The sequence below is a fragment of the Filicampus tigris genome, chromosome 4, assembly GCF_054856515.1.
Source record: "Filicampus tigris isolate MCC_2025a chromosome 4, RoL_Ftig_1.0, whole genome shotgun sequence".
Lineage (NCBI taxonomy): Eukaryota > Metazoa > Chordata > Actinopteri > Syngnathiformes > Syngnathidae > Filicampus > Filicampus tigris.
Genome location: NC_141220.1, coordinates 26356394 through 26376522, shown reverse-complemented (window position 1 = coordinate 26376522; position 20129 = coordinate 26356394). Strand labels below are relative to the sequence as shown.

The window sequence follows — 20129 nt, the reverse complement described above, 5'->3', positions numbered from 1 at the left end:
ATGCACGAACATTTCATTCTTTACATTTGATTTAATTATGTTATTACTAGCACAATATTATAGAGTGCTTTTTCCCATATTAGAAAATGTTTTGTTTTGTTTTTTTGACTGGGGGTGGGGGGGGGGCTGGAATGGTTTGAAATTAATTCCATTCATTTATATCGGGAAAGATGACCCATGAGTGTTTTGAGTTACAAACATGGTCACAGAATGAATTATGCTTGTCCACTGTATATGGTGAGAATTATTTCTTCTTCTTAAGTCAATATTATCCGTTTTAATAGGGTATATAATGTATACGAGTGGTCACCATGTCCGCCTCACAGTCCGGAGATCCGGGTTTGAATCCTCAGGTTCGTTATCAGGCTTCTGCAGAGCTTGCTGATGAGCTGATCATTTGAATCAGGTGTGTTGGAGGAGGGAGGCATCTAAAACATGCAGGATAGTAGTCTTCGAGGACTGGAATTGGTGACCCATGGTCTAGGTTGTACCCCAAGTGTGATTTATTGGCCCTGCTCACTCGAGAATCTCTGCCGGGATCAACTTTTTTTGGGTGACGTTTGCTTGGGCCATTTTCGGCTGTTTCAAAACTCCGCTGCCTCTGGCTCTGTCATTGAGGCTCTAAAAAGAAGAAGAAGAAGAAACGCTAGATTCGCCTCGCGTGATGCATGGCCTTGCGCGCGGGAATAAATTTGCAGCGCTGCCATTGCAAATTGACACCAGGGGGGCCCAATGTGCTGATTCAGAACATGGGAGGAGGAGGAAGAAGCGGAGGAAGTGGTGACGCAGGCTGTCTCCATGCTGCAGATCACATTTGATCTCTCTGAGCGAGTTCAACACACTTGTGAACACTGGAACAAATGTTCGTTAGCTATATTTATATTTATGTATGTACAGTATATATATTTATTGATATATTCATATTTATGTGTATATATATATATTTATTTATATATGTATATATATTTTTTATATTATATATATATATTTATATATATTTGTATATTTATTTATATATATATATGTATATATATTTTATTTATATATTTAAAAAATTAAAAAAAAAAAGAATATATATATATATATATATATTCATATATATATTTATATTTTATCTATATATTTATATATTTTTTGATATATATATATATATATATAATTAATTTTTTTATTTTTTTATTTTCTATAAATATTTGGTGAAATTAAGACTTTGAGACTACGTTAGTATCGGTTAGTTATAAATCAGCCCAATTCATTAAACCGAGGGCCGCCTGTAGCTAGCTACCTACATGTTGGAATTAATGCTGTATCGAGAGATCGAATTTTGCCGCCAACTGTTTGTCTCTGACGCTGCTCGGGTTGAACAAGTTCACAGAGTCTCATGACCCAAAATAGAGAGTTCATGGAGTGTGTTATCAAGGCCCAGCCCACGTGGCCTTAGTGCCTCCTAACACAGCGCCCTGATGGAGGAGCAACAACACTGAAATATAAAAAGACTTGGCTCGTGCTACCAGAAGCATCCTGGCAAAGCAGGTGATAGGTGAGCTGAGGTGAGCGCCGCGTTTGCGACCTCTGCGGCCCCGCGTCAGTGTCAGGCTGACTTGTTGGCAAGCGCGCGCGGCACATCGTTCGTCAACAATAACACAATGGAGAGGCCACGTGACGGCTTTCACCTGAGCTGAACCCTGTCGCCAGCAGACCAGACTCAATCTAATGGGCTTTTTGCACCTTCCGTAACGACGTAACATGACCCACTTTGCACCACTGCAGGCTGTTTTCACTGGTGCTTGTAAAGATGTTTATGAGCTGTTTTCATCTTGTTCTTCTTCTTCTTTTTTTTTTTTTTTTTTAATAATAATGCTGTGACTACATGTATTTTTCTTGTTTGTACAGGATCATGTCATAACCCTGAAGCACGTTTACACTCATCGGAAGCAAGGTTATTATAGGTAACAAAAACGAGGAATAACTAAAACTAAAATTGAGATAAAACAAAAACAAGCTAAAAAAATATATATATTAATAATTGTGTTGAAAATATCCTTTAGTTTTGTCTTTAATAAGCTTTTGAATGTATTTGAATTTATGGCCAGAAGAATGTCGAGTAGTCGTTAGGAATTTTATTTTATTGTATTTTTTGTTTTTTTAAAATCTTGCACTGACAAATACTCCCTATGTAGAAAAAAAGTAAAGCTAATATTAAAACTAATTAAAAATATAAAAAACAACAACCACTGACAAACCAATTGTAGAAACAAATTCAAAATAGCGGAATTTAGATAAAATGAAATCAAAACAAATTGTAATGAAAAATCAAAAACTATTACAACCCTGATTGGACACCACATTAGGAACATCAAGATCCAATACGAGAGCTTCTTCAGAATTAATATGTAATGCATTTTTTTTTTTTCTTTAGAATTTCAAACAGTTCCCAGGTGTTGTAATACAATGCGTCTAACATTCTAAGATCAAAATACAAAAAGCATAAAGATGTACAGGCATAATATAAAATCTACTTGTCACACTCTGGTTGAAATACCAGCTTTTTGGGTTTTGAGTATATTTTTGTTTCCATGACGACGGCGATGTAGTGGGGGCTGCTCAGTGTTGCCAACTTAGTGGCTTTGTTGCTCTATTTTAGCGACCTCTCTGGCAACATTTGCGCTGCTGTCACCTATCAGAGGATTCTGGAGACCCTGACTGCCTCCAGACTAAGGTTACTATATTTCACGAAAACTAGCAAAATAACTACAACTAAAAATGAACCACCAACAGAAAATGGTCATTAATTAAATAAAATAAAAGCTTTGAAGAGAACAAAAAACAACTGAAACTAAATCGTATCTTTATTAAAAACAAACTAAAAGTAAACATAATTATAGCGAAAATGTCCTTTGTTTTCATCTATGTCAATTAATATCACGCATGTGCTTTTGAGGTTCATTTTACTGCTGTACCTTTAAAAAAAGAAAAAAAAAAAAAAAGGTTGACGGAATGTTTGAGGATTGTCGTTTACTTACGTTACCTTATCAAAAAATTACTTTTTTTCAATTTTGCACTCGACAAATACTCTATATGTTAAAAAAAGCTAATATTGCAACTAGTAGAAAACTAAACTAAAATGAAGCATTTCCTAAAAATAATAATAATAATATTAATAAAATCACACAAACCTGTTCTAAAGGTAATTAAAACTAACTGAATCCAAAAAATAAGGGTAAAAACAAAATAAAAACGAACTAACTATAATGAAAGACAGACAACTATTAATACCCTGGTCCAGACTGCAAATGAATGGCACTTGCTCAAAGCCACTACTGGTTAATTAAACCATTGGACCCCGCCCCCCACCACCCCAATTGTACTACAAGAGAAATCAGATTCTAGCGTTATTGTCAAAAGTTGCGTGTTCAGCAATACTGACTCGCAGTCACGATAGTTCAATTCAAAATGTAATGTTTTGCTAACTCACGCACCATGGCCGATAGAGGGCAACTGTCGCCCAAACGTCAATAAAGTTTATTTTATTGCGGAACGCGCATTCTTGACCTATCTGCCTGTTATTCCTGGGAGGATCGTGTATCAGCGCGGCAACTCGTCGGCCAAGTGGCGTCCATCCTCGCCGTTTTACTTTTCTCTGTCTGTCAAAACGCTTAACAACCTGTTGGCAGCGCGCGGCGTCAAGCAACACGCATCCGAGCGTTCCAAGATAAGCTCAGGCGGGATTCAAACGCTCTGAACTGCTTCGACTCAATATTGCGTCGCCCTGTCCCCGACGCTTGCTTGTCTCTAAAAACAGACGCGGACCTTTTTAATATGTAGGAACCTAAGGTGCCCCATGAATGATGCGTTGTTTAAAATGGTAATTTTATGAGCTTGTGCAGAATGGTATGAAAAACAATCCACAAGCCACAGTGTCTGGCGATAATAACAAATATCAGCTTTGGCTGGTAGAATGTACAGATAATAATTAGCCAAGCGGATTAAATAGATGAAACTCCAACACTGTGGCGATTTGTCTCTGAAACGCGAAACTTTAATTTGCCCCAAATGAGACCACAGAGACCATAAGGAACACAGTACTGATTACTCCACTGAATAAGGCAAGGAAGTCATTTAATAGAGCTCAGATCTCAGGACATTTCAGTGCCTTTTCGAAGCTATTTTTCTTTTGTTCTTCCTGTTGCTTTTGCTTCATGCTTTTCCCGCAAGATTTGCAACCAAATCGTTGGCCGCTGCACCACATTAAGACTTTGTTTCTTGTTGTGGAAAACACATACTGTAAGTTAATCAGCTTCAAATGTTCCATCTGGTTTGGAGATTAGCCTCAAGTCGAATGCTGTCTCCAGGCATACAATGCCGTTTCTAAAACGGTTACAGTGATCAAAATAAATGAGTACACCACAACAGATTTCTTGGAAAACCTTTGGGGGTGTAAAAAAAAAAAAAAAAAAAAAAAAATCTGTCGTCCACCGCAAAAAAAAAAAAAAAGATCTGACTATGTAAAGAGTCTAGCTGAAAGCAATCCTAGCAACTCCGAGCTAGCATTTTAGCCAATTAGACTCCTGAAGAAAGTTGGAAAAAGCAAGATAACATTTGCAAAGTGATTTGTTCGCCAAAGCATACATTCAGTAACAGGAACAGAGAAAGAGACACATTTTATTCAGCCCTTGAAATACAGGAAGTGTCGTTGGGTTGCTTGAAAGGCGCTAGCTATATATTGCTAGCGCAGGGCGCATGTCAAGAATATGTGGGCTTCAGGACTAACTCCATGTTGTCCCTCTAGTGCAAGAATGAGAGCACAAAGACTCTGCTTGGGGGTTTTGTCCGTGGATCCAATTCCTTTCTGGTTTTCTGCGCACATGCATAGCTACACGTCCTTCATATGTAGTGCTACTGCTCCCTCACGGAAGAAAATGAGACCAATTTTGTGTCACCTGCAGTGCAGCTATCAATCAAGTGATTCAAATGGGTTTTTTTCTGTTGTTGTTATTGTCGCTTTCACTTCAGTATGTAAAACCAATTTCTGTGGAATTAGTTATCACCAACTTCAGCTACATAGTAGCAGCAAACACCTGAATAAATTAAGGCTTGAGCTGACAAAAACGCCTTGAATATAGCCAACTTGAACGAATGAGTTGAAAATCCTTGCGATTGTCGTCAGCTCAAAAGGCAATTTTCTATTTTTTTTTCTACCGGGGATCAAGCACTGCTGTGAATAGCAAAAATCCTCCGGGCAATAAAGATGGTTTTTAATTGCCTGTAGATGCCACAAAATGGTGACAAAGCAAAACTTTTGTCTAAAGGAAGTTCCTCAACTTACTTCTACATAGTTCTGGGGCACCAAGATACTGCAAGATGTTGGCAAAGCACTACTTTTGTCAAAGTGAAACTCCTCAACTCACTTCACAAACAGTCTTCAGGAAAAGCCTACTAGAACATCTGAAATTAATTTAGGGTTAGTCCAGGGGTGGGCCAGTATCCTGCCTGTTTTCCATCTCTCCCTGCTGCAACACACCTGATTCAAATGATCATATAATCAGCAATGTCTGCAGAAGGTGGATAACGATCCTGATCATTTGAATCAGGTGGGTTGCACCAGGGTGACATAGGAAAGGATATTGCCCACCCCTGGGTTAGTCTGAGCAACGTTATGGTAAAATGGTTATGGTATGAAATTGTAGTTGAAAAATACGATTATTCGCGATCAATTATGGAAAAGTTTGCGATTAATTCGTTAAAAAAAATGAATTGCTTGACAGCGCTAATATATACAGTATATATATATATATATAATATATATATATATATATATATATATATATATATATATATATATATATATATATATATATATATATATAAAGTGCCAGCTGATCGTCATAGGTGGATCGGCGGACCGCATAGGCGGAATGTCCAGCTCTCAATATGCTGCAAAAAAAGTGGAACAAACTGCCAGTGGAGATTAAACTTTCACCAAATGTAGACACTTTTAAATCCAGGTTAAAAACATTTCTGTTCTCGTGCGCCTACGCATGAAATCTGCACGCTATTTTTTATTTTTTGTTTTATTCATCCTTCTTTTAATCATTTTAATCTAATTATTCTTTGCGGTTTTGATTTTTTTGTAATTCTTCATGTTTTATTTCTCTTTCTGTCATGCTTTTGATGTTTTATGTAAAGCGCTTTGAATGGTCTTGTGCTTGAAATGTGCCGTACAAATAAACTTGCCTTGCCTTGCCTATATGCAATATTTTGTCGCTATGAAAAACACTTATGTCCAATTATGGAAAAAAAAATAATAATTTTCACGTTATCCGATATCCGTAAATCGGAAACGCCTTTCATGCAAAAATAAAAAATGTGAAAAAAAAATGGACAGAAGTGTTTTTCACAGGACAGCAGCGACAATATATATTTCTGTCACTGTGGCAAAACGGGGGTCACCGGGTCAGACTACTTGAGTATCCCTGACGAGATTTACCTTCCAGTGTGTCCTTTTCATTGTTCAACGCAAAAGTTTGGAGTTTGTCTGTTGCTATTTCGCCCCAAACACACACAGAAGGCTGCACCCAGCAGTTAAAAGGCTTTCTTTGTGTTACTCGGAGGCTGTCTGGAAGCGTGGAGAACGTCATCAAAGCCTTGTGTTGACAAATAAGCATGACTTTACGTTCAAATCACCTCCAGACTAGTCCGGGGGGGGGGGGGGGGGGGGTCAGGGAGCATTCAAGGAAAACAGCTCAGAGGTAAGTCGTCAGAGTTGACACGGCAAACTGCGCCCGGTTCAAGCAGAAGCCGCGAAGGAAGCCTCGTTTAAACACGGAGCGGTTTTGCATTTCTAAGTGTGTTGTGTCTGGACTCGAGATCAGACTGGATGAGAGAAGTCATTGTCTGAAGGCCGAGGACTGGCACAGGAGGAGGCTGTGTGCATTCAGGGCGCGGCGCGCAATTGTTGTCGTGACGACCGACCCAAAATGAATTGTTGGGCGCTCAGACTTTTGGAATTGTACGCCTTAGTTTGGAAAAGTGTTTTTTTGGGGGGGATTAATATTAATTTATTGTCGCTAGTTTTTATTTCATTTTAATTTATTTATTTATTTTTTTTAATTCAGGCAGTTTTATTTCGTTTTTTCAGATTAGCTTTTATGAGTTTTAGTATTCGTTTTTTTTTTTACATTTGACTGACCTTTAAAGCGGAAGTCAACCCAAACATATTTTTAGCCATCCCTGGGGGCGGCCATTTTGTCTTCTGTCGACTGAAAATGACATCGCGACTGCTCACAACGACCAATCACGGCTGACCTGTTTTCTGAATCTGAGCCGTGATTGGTCGTTGTGAGCAGTTGCGATGTCACTTTCAGTCGACAGAAGACAAAATGGCCGCCCCCTGAGATGGCTAAAAACGAGTGGATTTTGCTACTTAATTTATATTCCAAAAACTAAAAATTATATATATCATGATAACGCCTTCTTTCTTTCTTTCTTTCTTTCTTTCTTTCTTTCTTTCTTTCTTTCTTTCTTTCTTTCTTTCTTTCTTTCTTTCTTTCTTTCTTTCTTTCTTTCTTTCTTTCTTTCTTTCTTTCTTTCTTTCTTTCTTTCTTTCTTTCTTCCTTCCTTCCTTCCTTCCTTCCTTTAACGTAACAAGGAAAAGCTCGTTGAGAATAAAAGCTCTTTTTCAAGGTAGTCCTAGCCGTGTGGCGGCAAAAAGTTACAGTTACAGCACAATTAAAATAACAGTCAGTGAGTAAAAAGTTTGGCAACGACAATCCTAAATATGAAACCTCAATGTTTACAATCGCACAAAGAGTTTGGTCGAGCCGAGGACTCGTGATTGTGACGTGAAACGAAACTCCAGTCAGGAAGCAAACTGAAGCTGGAACTGTTGCCAGACGCAAACAGAGAAGCAACTGGTTGTTTTGAGCGGTTGTGTTGTGTCTCCAAAGTCATTTGCCACAATACGAAAAATCAGGAGAATAACTTGCATCAGCAATGTAGCTAGGCTAACAAATAAACATAGTTCTCCGAACTTGTACTATTTCTTCATTTACGACAACTATTTCTGCTTTGTTCGCTTTTCCGGCAGTTGACCGCCATCTTTAAAAGAGGATTTAGCTCATTAGGTAGCTGTGATGGTGTTCTTTCACCGTGGAAAATTTGGTAAAGCACCGTAAGCACAAAATTAATTTTAAAGTGATGGAATGGGAAGTGCTAGTGGAAGATATTACTTTAGAGTTAGGGAAAAAAAACAACTCGAGCCGATCATTTTGGGCAAACTGGAAACCGTATAAAAGCCATGCTTTGTTTATTACTCACCTTGAGTGCATGGGAATTTCATATATGTGCCCGTCCTGTGTAAAACTGAATTTAAAACTGAACACCCCAAAAACTGCTCTGCTCTGTTCTAGAGGCAAGCAAATGCAGAGTTGAATGGATTTTTGTCATAGGTGAAATGGCATGACTCCTTCTTGTGACTGGCTTCAAGTTAACCCTGAGATCATTGAAAAGCTCCAAAATTGCATCGCTGGCACTACTATTTTGTGATCATTTTTGTTTCTGGCATTTCAAAAATGTTTACCACGGCCTCATCACAATAACAGTAGCCATGTTATGTGGTGCCAGTTAGTGTCTGAATGCACAAATCAGTCATCGAATTTGTCTCAAATTGGATAAATGACAGTGGGGGTGCAAAATTAATCAATTTACATCGACTCACCCTAGAACGCGTGGGAAGAAGTTGCTTGTTTGGCAGATGCAAACTTGCGCCCGGTTGGTCGATCAGCTTTTGTTTGTCTGTTTATCATGACCAATCAATTTGCGTTGGCTTCACATGTAAAATATAATTCATACCAGCAGGGGGAGTCTGTGAGCCGATGGCACCAATCAGCGGGATATTCTTCTCACTGACAGTGGGAAACGTATCAAATTTGAAGTCGCTTCCTTTGACCCAATCGCGTGGTGCCTTCATCTTGTCCTGAGCTTGCCGCTCGGCAAACCCGTTCACCCCTTTCGCAGTAATCCTCGCTCCTCTTACTGCGGCGGTTTTGTCACATGAACCGCGCAGCCTGGAAGCTGGAGAGGACGCGTCACAAGCGACAGTCGACCCGCACGCAAAGCTAATCTCATTAGCCTTGTCCCCGTGTGGCACACGGGTCATCGAGGTTATGCTGTTTGCGCCGCCGGCGCATTTCGATATCGCGGGCTGAAACAGAAGTAATCTTGGGGAGAGTATATTAATAGTGGCGGCACAGGACTTCAAATACATAGCAAAACATGTTGCCGGGTAGAACAATAATAATAATGATTAAAGTTTTGGCGGGGTGACAAGTACGTGAGCTAGCAACAGGTGCGGCATTTAATGCAGTGGTGTTATTTTGAGTTGGCATTTAAAAAATATCCCTGAGGCAATTCAGCTTTTTTTTTTCTCCCCCCCCCCACTCATCTTTTATGAATTGCAGATTGATTAAATTGGACGCTGAAGGGACACATGGTGCGTGACTAGTGAGATTAACAATGTTTCTGTTCTGAAAAAGTCCCCACCTACAAAAACGTGGCTGATGGGAAAAACAGGGAAGCTTTAAAAATGTGCTGTGCAGATAATAAATATTGTATCTCTGGCCAAGTTATTTGAATGATGGCTATTCTCTATTGAAATGAGCAGCAGGATGTCAGTCTGTTGGGGTTTTTTTTTCCCCACCACTCTGCTTTGACAGAGATATTGCTGAATACTCAATATGTCTGTATTTCTTTCTTTCTTTCTTTTTTTGCAGCCCCATAATGGCATTCTAACAAATTTTCTTCCCTCTTGAAAACTGTAATTTTGAAACCCTTTCTTATAAGGTTACAAATCGTACTTTTATGAACATGTGCACAATTCGGTGAAATATTTTGCACTTTGAAAGATAAGGGATTCATTTAATTTATGATTCAGTTTATTATTGTGCTTGTAATTTACACTGCATCATAATGTTTATAATGATTTCTTTTGTAATTTGCACTATATGCGAGGGTCAAAATTAGGTGTTCAGGTATGCTCCACTGAAAACTACAATCACAGAAATAAACACTTTGTTCAATTTTATTCCAAAATGGAGTCTTATTGTTTTTATAAAGGCCGAATTTGGGGAAACTAGGCGATGGAACGGTTCCGAAATGTCATTGTGATTTCTAAACATGTGAGATACAAGCACCCATATTCAAAAATGTCCGCAAACAAATGAAGGATTGATGTCCTGCTGCTCAGCTGGATGAAAAAATTGTCATCATTCACAAAGCTTTGGAACCACTTTGGAATTTATGATCTGCAAAACACATTTTTCAAAAGCATCTCTCGTTTTTCTGTTCCAATTCCAAATGTGATTTGCAGACCCACGTTGCCAAATTGTCTTGCCTAAAGGGAATAAAATAGCCCAACATTTTAGAAGCCCCTCTCAGTATGACGCATCACGATGGTCGAATCACTATATTTAACATTCTGTTAACTTAACACATCTGTGAGTGTCCGTTATCACATACCACCAAAGGCGCAACTTTAAAAACATCTCTTGCATTGGCTGTCATGTGTACCTAACACAACGGTCTGTGATATATGCATCCTTATATCCCAAGACGGCTCTATAACGGCGTGCTTTTCAAAGAGGGAAAACCAGCAAAACGTCCGGAGAGGCGCAGCAGCTCGAGAAGACACAAAACAACGTTTAAATCCACCGAGCCAAACTGCTGCAGCTATGTCAAAAGTCAAATGGATCAAAGACAACATGGTCCAAAATCTGGAAAGCGTTCATGCCATTACTGTGTGAGCTTTTTATGGGACGCTGGTAACAGTCATCAAAAGGGAGCTTGAAACAGTCCGCAGAACCGTTTGTGTCCCCACCACATTTGCGCAGAAACGTGCACCTGTTGGTCTTTGAAGTGTAACGAGGGGAATGTTGATACAGTGAGAGTAAAAAGTCCATCGAAATGACTAGATACTAAGCATAAGGAACATAATTAACGGTGCTAGTTATCCTTCAAGGCAGAACTGTGCGTTGCCAGGGCAACAGCGTTTGACTACAACTCACAAACTTGGGGTTTCAACATCTGAAGGTATATGTGATGGTTGTGATTTTTTTGGGGAGCATGTACAGTGAAGTTATTAACCAGTTCCCGCTTTGTGACGAAGGGAACGCAAAATTTGATGCTCTACCCACATCATATTGGATTTCGCAAGATATTTTTCACTTGTTATTGTGACAGTTCTTGAAATGGTACAGATCAAGTTAAAGTCAATCGGGGATGAACCCTCTGGGACAATTGGACCAAAATGGGACATCCCCCCCAAAATCGTAGCTCACTTCCTGTACATCTTAACATATGGCTGTAATTTACTTTTTTTTTTTTTTTTTTCCTAAATCTCAGTGTTCTGCACTTGCCTCCCAATTTTCGTTACTAGGGTTGAATTTTATTGCTCCATTATAGGGGGCGTTACAAGCCAATATTTTTTTATTATTATTAATATTATTATTCATTTTATTTTTTTTGTCGAAGTGAAATTTTAACTCATTCAGTACCAAACCTTTTCCAGACCCATTGTGAAATATAGATATGTCAATGGGATGGATTCAAATATCAACATTTTCACCAGGCCAGTTGAGTGTACAAAATTCGGTGAGTTTTCGTACATGTTTTGGTCCCCACAAATGTGAGTCATCAGCAGAATATTAATATCAGTAATAGTAATATTTTTTACAAAAACAATCGGGACTTCGCAGCAGTTGGCATTGAACAAGAGATAAACGAGAGAAAACGTTTTCATTTGAAGAAAGTCCCCCCACAACCAACCTGCTATGACTACAGACATTCCCGCAGCGTTTTCTTTCTCTTTCTCTTTCTCTCTCTCTCTCTCTCTCTCTCTCTCTCTCTCTCTCTCTCTCTCTCTTCTCTCTCTCTCTCTCTCTCTCTCTCTCTCTCTCTCTCTCTCTCTCTCTCTCTCTCTCAATCTGAAGGTATGACGCACACACTTTTTGCTGTTCTTCCTTATTTTGGTCTTTCAGAGAGGCTGTGAACTGCTGTGTCTTTCTTTTGAGCACTGGACGAGAGCACACGCTGGTGGTGAGTTGAATTTTTCCATTTTAAAAACGACACTTTTAAACTAAAAGGTACAACGTGACTTTGTTTAGTCGAGTTGTGTCGTCGTTGCTGACTTGTGTACTGTATTACTTGTTGCTGTTTGTGAAACGAAAATTAGTTTTTTTTTTTTTAAATTAGCAATTGTGTGCTTGTTCCCCTCCTCATTTCATGTTGGCTCACTTTGATATTTTGTCACATTATGCAATATTTGTAGTCAATAATTATTCAAGGTCAAAAGTTATCATTTTATGTGTTTGTAACAGGACCTGAGATGATAACACAGTCCAAAAAGTGTTCCTATTGGCGAATTTGTGACATTTTGGTCAAAATTTATGAAGTAAGATAGCTGTCAAAAAGGCATAAGCGTGATTCACGATTCGTGTCCGTAATAGTAATAATTTGTTTTAATTATATCCCTGTGAGTACAAATCAAAATTGTGAGGGTTTGAATTTCTTTCTCGTGAGTAGGAAGCAAAAATTTGTGAGTGCATTGTTTTGTGAATACAACTCTCGCTTCTACGACTACGAATGTTCAATTTTGTGAGAGGACGGATCAAAATAACATGCAAGTTAGGATGACGTCACCCAGGCCACAGGCAGGTCCCAAGGGGAGCTAATCGAGCCGCGATTCCCCCACCCGCGCATGCGTGGAGAAGAAGAAAGCAAAGATGGCCGTCCAAAATGTCAAAAAATTATCAACAGTGTCTCCCCCCCTTACCTCCGTAAATCTCAATGAGTGTTTTCATTTTCAAATACTCTGACAAATTTCCTGTGAAATTAGTATGTCCCATTGGTAGTGAGCTCTTTTTAGAACAATCCCTATGGGCTACTCATGAGGTGCTTTTGGTCTGCCAGGTTACTCTCCTGTCGTAGAATTAATTTGGCCTTTTAGATGGATTTCATGTCCATGCCGGCTTTGATATTTTGTATTAAGAATGAGTTACACTTGTAGTTATTAAAATAAAATACTACACGAGATGACCATGCTGACGAAATGATGACATTTTTAGTCCGAGTTGAGCAACAACACTCCTTTTATCAAATGGTTTTTTTTTAATTCTAAAGCGTCAAGAGGATGTTAACCCGAGCAAAAATAATAAAGAAAAAAATCTTCCCAGCCTTTGATGATACTTGAAAGACAAAATGGAGATTGAACAGGTGGCCTTGATGCACAGTATTGTCTGCACCTTGAATGTGGTCATCCATGTGTATTTGACAACCCTCTAAAAAGTCATTTTTGCACTAAAGACACTAGATTAATGACAGTACAGTTGTTAAAAATAACAAACTTTGTTTTTGACAAGTTGTTAAAATGTTGGTGCTTTTGTTTAAGTACCGTCTTGTTAAAAATAAGCTTAAAAAGAAAAAGGCCGATATGCTGTTTTGGTTTTGCTCCAAAAATGTTGAACTATTAAATTTGCATAATTTACGAGCTACAAAGGCACCTGGAGCTATCGAGCCAAGCCAGAATGAGCTAAAAACATCAAGTTAATCTCACGCAAGGTTTAATGAACAGCAACAAAATTCATGCGGAAGGTCAGACTCAAGTTTGCTACGCAATTGTTTTTTTGTTTATTACTTTCCATTGTGCACTTTTAAGCGCTCTTCCGTTTACAGGATACCGGCTTCGTCGTAAAGGGTGAAGCATGGCACACTGCTCATTCTTTTAAAAGGGATTGTCTTTGTGTTTTATTATTTTATTTATTTGTACATTTGTGCAGTGCTGCCTTCATTTTAGTTTGCGGACTGAATTGGCGCGCTTGGTTGCTGCTATGTCACGCTGCGGTTCATATAGTGCTATTTAAGTACTTTATGTAGCATCATACTTAATGAAATTGGAGATGATTTTATAATTTTAAAAGAATGGGAAAAACAAGGACAATCTTTCTGTTCCTTTTTCTGCGCACTATGGTCCATTTTAAACCTTCAGGAGATCGTGCTCTAGTGTCAAGTAGTGTTCTTTAGAGGCCACCCTGGATGGACATAGTCTTCCTTAGGCGCCCTGTAAAAGTGACTAAGGCCCTGTCTACACGTAGCCGGGGGTTTTGAAAATGTCGGATAGAAGCCTGTGGTTAGCCCTATCATCCACACGGCCCCGGAGTTTTTTTTAGTGAAAACGCAAAACTCCGGCTCAGGAAACGACCAATAACGGCTCACCTGTTTTCTGAAGCTGAGTCACGATTGGTCGCCGCCCTCAAATAGAACGTTCTGCAATTTGAGGCGCCTTGCCGTCCATGCCGCCCAACAACGCTCGCTCCGTTTCGTGGACTCCGCCCCTCATTGCATACACAATGCGTTTGATGACGGCGTGCTGCATGCACCCTGCTAGGTGCTGTGTGAAAGGGGCTTTGCGGTGCTCTGAATAGAAACCCTTGGTTAATGTAAGAGACAAAATGGCTGAGATTGCTGCGCAGCAGGATATTTTCGACAGCGAGTCGGATTAAAATGATTCGGTTCGGTCTTTCGTCCGCCATGTGTTTGGCTCACTCTGCTTCTACTGGCTTCCGGGAATAGCAGAAACGCATATACTGACGTCAAAGACATGCGCGGTAAAGACGGTTTATTTCGAAATTTCTGAATACGTGTTTTCACGCGCGCCAATCGGATTATCTGTCAACATAAACCACCCCTCTGGTTCTGAATAAAATCTTGAATGGAATGGGCTGAATCCGGTCAGAATATTACAAACGGGGTGTGTGCATGGAACATTTTTATTCCGATCAGGCTTTTCATCCAACCAAATGTGTCCATGTAAACGTAGCCATTGTGTTAAATTGTCTTTTATACATCAAAAGTGCTCGACGGATCAGTGAGGACTCAAAATCTCAACCTTTAACTCATTCACTGCCAGACATTTTCAGACCCTCTTTTACCCTAAAAAAATGATTTGGAAAAAATATAAATAAATTCCTGGGATTGAATGGCTGGACTGTGAAAAGACAAGTAAATTCGTCAATGGCAGTGAATGAGTTAAAGTATTTTTTTTGAGGGATAACCAAACAAGGGTGGCTGAGGTCCAAGTACATGCAGTATTCATTCTAAGTGCTCTGGTGGGAAGCAACCGTGGATCAAAAAAACAAGAATCCAATATTTTTTTAATGGTTCGACGACACAGCCTTATTAAAACTTGTCATGATTATTGTTTGATGTCATAGTAAAAACGATAGCTTTGCCTCCCTCCTTCCTGCGCACTATAAAACGCTGTTTGTCCCTCAGTCATGTAACAGGGGGGGCTGGTGTACAGCGCACAGCATGTAACATGGCAACCCCTCCCACACCACTCTCCTCCCCTAGCTCCAGTGCCCTTATTTGGCTTCTTTTTTTTTTTTTTTTTTTTCTTCGCACAGCGCCCATGTTTGCGCTCTTCTGCTACTTTGCAGATGACTCGTTTAAAACGGCGCACGTGTGTTTGTGATGGCATGTTCGGGATTTTTTTTTCCACACATGACCTAAATCCACAGTTGAGCAAAGAATCTTCCGAGAAGGAAGTGTGGTTGTGTGCGCGATTGCGTCCGTGCGCGCATGCACGTGTGTCGCGCATCCCGCCGCCCCCCACCCCTCCCAATCGCTTCCTTGGAAATGCTGACAGAGAGCTCAACGAGTTCATCTCAGGACAAGGAAAGCGCTCTCCCTTCCAGTGTGAATCATTTTGGAAAAATGAGCCTCTGGATTGAATTGCCCCAGCAATTTAGCATGTTGCTCCATTCTGCTTTATTGTCTGCTTTGGCTGAACTTGCAGTCCTTCGCGTCCCGCCGGCCAAGAACGCGTCGGGATCCTATGCGACGGGAGGCAAAGAGCCGCTTGCCCGTCCAGCCCGGCCTGAAAAAGCAAATGGAACCAATCGCGGCAGCTCGCTGCTTCCTGTTTAGCTGGGAATTCCAGGGAATGAAGCAGGCCATGTTGGCGTAACAACGCCTGCCCCCACTAGACTTAACAAATGTCCACATCCTGCTTCAGGGTCATGAGAGGAATTATTAGCCTTGCGAGGTGATTAAAATTTTTTTTTTTTTTTTTTTGGAAAGTTCGTTTTGTCTGTTCTGAGTCAAAATCAAAACCAAAAATGGAGCGCATGCTAGGGTTTGAACTGATTAGTCGACAAGTCATCTTTATAACTCCGTTGAAATGTTTTAAAGCTTGAAGCCGACCATTCGCTATCACCTTTTTGTCGTCTCGTTTTTGTAACCGGACAATTTACAGAGGACGTACAACAAGTTCTCAAGCGATTCGGTTCAAAAAATTGATTGAGGCATTTTTTTTTTTTTTTATGCCTCAGATGTCCGCTTATTTTCGTGTACACTGTCAGGAAGGCTAGTCTAGTCATCAGCAGCAAAAATAGGTTCATGCTATCCATGACTGAACAACTTCAAAATAAAATGTTTCCAACTATAGTACGGCACTGACATTAGTACCTTGGTATACTTTTTCTTCAAAGTTCTTACCAGCGTAACTGAATTCGCGTTCAATGGCCGATTAAGGGGTGCTAAAAAAAAAAAAAGACTGCCATTGTATGATACGGCGCCTGTTGCCAGAGTTTAGTAGCAACTCCTGTGTTAGCAGCTAGCATTGTTAGCCTGCTAGCGGCGCGCAGGTGCCCCACATAGGCTGGCGAGAGCCGTCCAGTTACTTTTCAAAGGCAATTTAAAAGTCGTAAATTACGGCACACTTTGATGCTGATGTCCTGACACAGTTGCCGTTCCTACCGATCACTTTTTAAAGAAGGAAATCAACCCAAAAGCTTTCTTTCACAAGAATCTGTTCTATGCAGCCCCACTAGTCTAAACACGGCATTCTGATTAATATTGCATTTGCGGACGATGAGCTAAGTATTAACTCAGGGGGCGGCCATTTTGCCACTTGCTGTCAACTGAAAATGACATCACAGTTGCTCAGGGCTCAGGTAATGACCAATCATGGCTCAGCTTAAAAAAAACAGGTGTGCAGAGAGAGTGAGGGAAATTTCGATTTTTTTTTTTTTTTTTTTTTTTTTTTTTAGTAGGATATCTGAATACCAAAAAATTGTATATGCACCGTGAAGTAGCGAAATGTCCAGCCAACAAGACTCTGCTCATATACCAGAGTATGAAAATTAGATGGTTGTGGATAGGCCTGCCACGATAACCCAATTTTTTTAGGATGCTATATTTTCCCAGACACTATCACAGTAAATAATAGTAGCATTGACGGTTTTAAATGGCACGGCTAAAGGGATATTAGAGGAAATTCAAGTGCATCCTTTTTTAAGAGCAATTCACTTTTAATTTTCATGAATGTTGAACATTGACATTGAAAATGATTCAGGCTGTGTTTGAAAAAAAAAAAAATGCACTTCAACAAATATTAGCACATACGGTCACTTATTTGTTGTGGCAGAGTTAAATGAGACGTATTTTAATCTCCTTCAGAATGTCCTTTTTCAACTGGTTGTACAAGGCTGTTCGGGAAAGCCACGTTTAGTAGTTTTTTTTTCCAGGCAATTTGTACTGCCAATCGCAAGTCTGCAGTTAGGTTGAAAGGAAAAGAAGAAACACAGGAAGTATGTTCACGGCATGATTATTGTTGATTATTGTATTACTACTTCTTCGAATATGTTTTATTACAAGTCTGTGAGCAGTGACAGTTATAAAAATCAAATGCTCTTCCTTTGAACGGCTTAAAGTACACGAGACCTGTATGTCCATCCACCAGACTTCCCTGTAAATATATCAGCTTTAAGTTGAACTTTACAAGCCCAGCTTTCACATGAACACATTCACTTCCAGACACTAATGTTACTCTGGTTGAAAACGTTTGAAAAAAAAAATAAGTTCCTCTGATTGAATGGCTGGACTGTGAAAAGACCAATAAATACGTCAATGGCAGTGAATGAGTTTAGACATTTGTGACTAAACATAGACACGATCACTATTTCAGTATTCATACTTTTTTCATACTTTTTATTTGGTGGTTAACTGAGATTTTTCTCATGTAATTTTAGGTATTTTTTTTTGTTAGGCTAAAGGAGGGAGTTAATGCCCTAGAATAGCCCGCAGATCTTGGTACGTCCGTCCCAAATTTCAAATTTCTAGCAGAAGCAGCATAACGCGCATTATCATGACTATTTCATCATAACAATGTCAAATCTCATTTTCTCTTTTCCTTTCTGTTGTTTTAGTCGCCATCTTTCAAACGGCACAGCCCGATATTCAAATTGTGACTTTATACTTTCTTTGCTCAATTTTTTTTTTTTTGGAAAAATAGTATGTGGCATTTTTCTCCCCATTGCACAGCAACATTTGTTTTTAGCCCCTTGAATAAAAGAATGTGTGAAGTGTTCGCTCTCAACCGTCACGTAGATTGTAGAACAAAAGTCTGCAGTGCAGTGAAAAGAAGGGCGGATGGGGACAAAATGGAGGGAGGGAGTTTTAATTTTGTAGCCTGCCCACTTTTAATTCATCTGGCCCCCTTTTCTTTCCCATCCCTTCCCGAGACGCAAAAAGAGAGAGAAAGTGTAGAGGGGTGTGGCCTGTGTTGAGGTTTGGACGAGGCCACGTTGGACCGTTGCAGTCGGCAGCTGGCCGCTCACTTCACTCATTCGTCCAAACTCGCCTGAATCAAGGCGGACCGGCAATTACAAAGACTGATTGCCCCGTCTGTTGTGTTCCGCGCGCCGTGATTGTCGGGCGTTTGTCGGCGACTTTTGGTTTTGCTCCTTCATTACAAGAGACGGGCGGATTATAGGTTGGTTTTTTTGCCGGTGATTTTTTTTTTTTGCAAAGATGTCATGTTCTCACTTAAAGGAAAAATAAATGTGACTTTTCAATGTGTCATTAAACAAGTGCAAGTTTGCGGATATTTCATTTTTGGAAGAATGGAAAATTGAAACTCACGAGAAGTGCAATTTAATACGAGATATAATGAGCACTGGCTAATCCCCACCAATGCCAAACAAGCTGAATCAGCACCACATTGTGCATTTTTCTGAAATCGTTCCTAGATTTTTTGCGGGACAATTTAAATTAGTTTGTATTAAAAAAAAAATGTCATTATCACATTTTTGGTGTGGGCCATTTCTCTGCCATTTGCGCCCCTCGGGAAATTAATGTGTGACTGCAGAATAACACGAAGGCTATTTAATAAACACAATATTGTGATTTAATATAATTTTACATATTTGTCTTATCCTCAATATACAAAAAAAAAAAAAATATGAGTGGAAATGCACACTTTAGTCATGTCTATGGTTTACCTAACACATTACGCCCTCTGAAAAATATTGGAATAGTCCACAGGTAGTTTATTTATTTTCATTTTTTTTTCACCTTTATTCATCCAGGTAAAGGAATTGAGAAGAGATTCTCAAGTGCTACGCCGTATGGCCGCAGAAAGCAAGAGTTTAAAAAAAGATCAATTCATCAAAGAGCATAGTTGCATCGTTCAGATCCTCCGCGGGCGACGGGAATGCCAAGAGTTAAGTTCGCTCGTGTATTTTTCCCTACATTTGGTCAGAGCTGGGCATTGCCTAACCGCCACAGAGTTCCCGTCTGCGTATTTAAACGACTCGCGTGGTCCCAGCCCGTCCGAGTCAGCCAAACGGCGTCGAGAAAGGACTTAACCGGTACCTAGTCACACGCAGGTGCCGCACTCCTGACTAAGAAATGAAAATAAAAATACCTTGCGATCCCACAAATGCAATATGTGCCCCATATTGTTTTTATTTCACCAATCACCACACCGTATGTCAGTTGTTTTTGTTTGCTATTTTTTCTTTGTTAGGTGGCGTGTCTGCTCGTGCGCTGTCTGCGTGTGGCCTGAAAATATGACGTTCTCGACGCCTCAGTCGACAGAAGTGACAAAATGGCCGCCCCCTAAGATGGCTAAAAACGGGTAGATTTTGTTGCTTAGCTCATATTTTATACTAATCATATTGCCTTGGTTCAACTAGTGGGCCTACATAGAACATATTCTTTAAAAAATTATTTTTGGGTTGACTTCCGTTTGAACGTGTCGTCACAGTCCTGTTGCCTGAATTCTTTTTTTTATC

The 20129-nt window shown here is 39.7% G+C and overlaps 1 protein-coding gene across 1 annotated transcript in view; it reads left to right on the top strand.

The window, feature by feature from the left end:
* The first annotated feature begins 11983 nt into the window (after positions 1-11983).
* Positions 11984-20129, top strand: part of LOC147149160 (uncharacterized) — a 44283-nt gene continuing 36137 nt past the window's right edge. The window contains exon 1 of the transcript XR_015086534.1: positions 11984-12090. The gene's annotated coding sequence lies outside the window, so the exon portion shown is untranslated. The remainder of the gene's footprint in view (positions 12091-20129) is intronic.